The following is a 3,943-nucleotide window of genomic DNA, read 5'->3' as shown; positions in this document are numbered from 1 at the left end:
TGGGCCCGTGTTGCAGCTCCATCTTCCTATGAAATTATCTCCATTTGGAAGTCTAATAAGAATCTTACACTTAACATATCCAAAGTCAAATTCTTTCCTTTAAATTGTTCCCTTCCAAAGTCTGTTCCATTTCAGGAAATATGACAACCCATTTGGTCAGGCAGCAAAACCTGAGATTGGAAAATAACCTCTGCTCTCCCAGTGCCCCCATGCTTGCCCCATGTTGAGGCGCAAACAGGCGAAACCCAACATATCAACTTGGAGGAGGACCAGGGTGAACAGCAGCGGCAGCAGTGGCTCCAGAATTTGCAGATGCAGCCCCAGCCCACCAGCGGCTGGGGAGCAATGAACCACCTGGGGACTGGCGATGACATGAATGAGGACTGAATGGCAGTAAAGAGGTTTCGTCAGGAGGAGACTCACATCTGTGAAAAAATGCTATGGAGAGTGCTTCAGCCTCTCTGAGTTCTCAGAACATAAGAAAAATTGCACTAAACACCCACCTGTCCTTATTATGAATGACAGTGGGGGGCTGGTGCCTTACGAGGACTTCTCCTGGGCTGGGCTGAGCCACCAGCCATGCAGTTCAAGCAGTAAGGATAGTCATAGGGAGGATGGTGGCATCTCAGGGACATGGAGAAGCCAGGGACAGAGTCTGTCCTGTACTTAAAGATGGAGACTGCTCTGCCACCCACACCTAAGCTATTTACCCAAAAGCAAAGTGGCCAACACTAACGTCACTCTTCAAGCACTACCAGGCACCAAAGTGGCGGTGAATCAGTGAGCGCAGACGTGCTGCCTGCCCCTTGCCCGATGCCACAGCATCCTATGGGGCCTGGAACAGATCCTGTGTCTTCAGCAGCAGCAGCTATAGAAGATCCAGCTCACCGAGCAGATCCTCGTCCAGGTGAACATGCGGGCCTAGCCAGAGCTGACACCCTGAAGACCTTAGGCAGCCACGTGTCCCAGCAGGTTTCTGCAGTCTTGGTTTTGCTCAGCCAGAAAGCTGGAAGCCAAGGTCTGTCTCTGGACACCTTGAAACAAGCCAAACTACCTCACACAAACATCTCATCCACCACCAGCTCTGTGCCCCCAGGGCTGCTGTCCTTCGCCCTGAGGCCGGATGGGCCGAGGCTGCTCCCAAACCACATCCCTGGTGCTTTGATACCCCCAGCCCCAAGCTCTGTGCTCTTCTAGAGCCCTTTCTCCACTGTGGTGTTAGACCCATCCGAGAAAGGGAAAGGGAAGCCGCCCAACATGTCTCCAGTAGATGTCAAAACCAAAGATGAGGCCACCCTCTTACAGGCAAAATTTTAGTAGCAAGGTTTTGGGGACTGATAACTCCTTGCAAATCCACCTCCGTTCCCATTCTGGAGAGAGACCCTTCATGTGCTCTGTCTGTGGCCACTGGTTCACCACTAAGGGCAACCTCAAGGTACACTTTCATCGACACCCCCAGGGGAAGACACACCCCAACTGTTTGCCAAGTTCCACAAAAAAATGATGACAGGCAATAGTGTTCGCTATGCACTCTCTGTACCTCTCCCCATAGATGAATTGAGTCTCTCTCTAGACAGCAAACCTGTCCTGGTCACAGGGACACCCAGTGCAGGTCTTTCTCAGATTCTCTCTTTGGGGACTAACCCCAAGGACCTAATGGGTGTCCCACTGATCACCGACCTGTAGCCTGGGCCTTCTCCAGAAAGTGAGGATGGACCCCTACTCTCCAGGGTGGGCCAAACCATAATTCCCAAGGGTTGGTAGTTTCTAAGGGAAAGGGGCACCCGAGGTAGGGTCAGAAACCCTCAAGTTGCAGCAGCTGGTGGAGAACATTGGCAAGGCCACCACCAACCCCAACCCCAATGAATGTATCATTTGCCACTGTGTCTTAAGTGGCTAAAGCTCCCTCAAAATGCATTACCACACCCACACTGGAGAGGCGATTCTGCTGTAAGATCTGTGATCAAGCCTTCTCAACCAAAGGCAACCTGAAGACACACCGAACCAACACCTCCATGAAGACCAGCATTCATGCCCCATCTGCCAGAAGTTTACCAATGCAGTCATGTTGCAGCAACATATTCAGATGCACATGATGGTCAGATTCCCAACACACCCCACTGGAGAGTCCCGGTGACTTTATGGATCCTGAGTTGATGACGGTCAGTGAGAATGGCAGCACCAGTGCCATCTGTCACGATGACACTATTGAAAGCATCAATGTAGACAAAGTTGCCTCCCAGGTTGCTCCCAGCAACTCCTGGAAGGCCCCCATGCCTCTTCCCAGCATCCACTCCACATCACACACTCCAGGGTTCACCATAATGCCCCCCTCCCTCCCGGATGCCTTGGGGAAGGTGGGTCCTGCTCCAGTGGTCCTGCAGCAGCAGAGAAAATGATTCAGTGGAGAGCGATGGCTCTTTCTCCTCAGTGATGGGAAATCAGGAGTATCAGGGCCAAAGTCCAATCATCCTGGAGAACACATCCTTTCAGCCCTCTCCCGGGCCAATGGCCAAGCAGAAAGCATCAAGTCCAAGTCTCCTGATGCTGGTGGCAAGCAGACAGCATGGACAATAGCCACACTGAGGTGGAAGACCAGAGCAGTCTCCTGTCAACATCTGTCTGAGCCCAGACAACCTATGTCAAAGTCAAAGTTCCTGGTGCATTTGGACCTGCGACCATGTCTCCAGGCATGCCATCTTTGCTAGTGGTCCAGTCACATAGCCAGGGCAAAAAGCATGCCTGCACATGGTGTGGGAAGAACTTCTCGTTGGCCAGTGCCCTCCAGATGCATGAGCTGACTCACAGTGGGGAGAAATCTTTTGTGTGTAACATATGTGGGCAAGCTTTCACCACCAAAGGCAACTTGAAGGTCCACTATATGACACATGGCACCAAAAACAGCAGAAGGAAGCTGGCCATTGAGAACACCATGACTCTTCTGGGAACAGGCACAAAGAGGGTCCCAGAGGTGTTTCCCAAGGAAATCATGGCCCCTTCAGTGAACGTGAACTGTGTTGTGTGGAACCAGTACACCATCATGCTCAACTGTGTGATCTGGCCATGAAGACCAACCAGATCTCCATGATCCAGAGCAGAGGCATTCCTACTCTCCCAGTTTTCCTGGGGGCCAGCTCCGTAGTCAATAACAGCACTCTCTCCAATGGCTCCACTGGAACTGGACCTTTTGTTGTTGTTGTTTTAAGAACCCATTTCCTCCTGTTTGTTTTTTTACTTATGTGCAAATGTTTACAATTGTGAACACAACTTAGACTCGTCCTACAATCATGATGTTGCTATGCTGCTTTGTAAAACAAAACAAAACAAAACAAAACAAAACAAAAACCCCCACACATACAAAACAAATACAGACTAGTCATTTTTATTTTTATTTTTGAAAGAAGTGTATGTAATAAGCAAATGCTGAAACTTCGCCCTAATGGTTTAAGGAGGAAGAAGGAAAGACCCTAATTTCTGGGTGGAGGAGTCTTTTCCCATCAGTGTGTAAATGTAGATCAAAACTTATATAAAGCCATAACCAGTTTGGCTCAGTGGATAGAGTGTCGGCCTGCGAACCCAAGGGTCCCTGGTTTGATCCCGATCCAGGGCACAGACCTCTGGCACATACTGCGGTTGCAGGCTCCTCCCTAGCCCCGGTCCTGGTCAGAGCTCGTGCAGGAGGCAACCAATGGATGTGCTTTTCTCACATTGACATTTTTCTGTCTTTCCCTCTCTCTAAACATCAATGGAAAAATATCAAGTGAGGATTTAAAAAAACAAAAGACATATCAAAAGTTGGTCTCTGAGTTATTGCACCTGACTTTAGGATAAAAAATATATATGTATTTCCCAAGTTGTGCCTTTCCTTCTGGAATTGTAAGTGAACACAATAATAGTATCTGTTTACACTGTGAAGTAGATATAGTTAGAGGACACACTGGAT

General features: G+C 49.4%; 1 pseudogene; it reads left to right on the top strand.

The window, feature by feature from the left end:
* Positions 1 to 220: 220 nt before the first annotated feature.
* On the top strand, positions 221 to 3,261 carry LOC102246056 (annotated as a pseudogene).
* Positions 3,262 to 3,943: the final 682 nt, after the last annotated feature.

Source organism: Myotis brandtii, unplaced genomic scaffold (genome assembly GCF_000412655.1).
Source record: "Myotis brandtii unplaced genomic scaffold, ASM41265v1 scaffold513, whole genome shotgun sequence".
Taxonomy (NCBI): domain Eukaryota; kingdom Metazoa; phylum Chordata; class Mammalia; order Chiroptera; family Vespertilionidae; genus Myotis; species Myotis brandtii.
The sequence above is the reverse complement of the archived record's forward strand: the minus strand, read 5'-3'. Positions and strand labels throughout refer to the sequence as shown.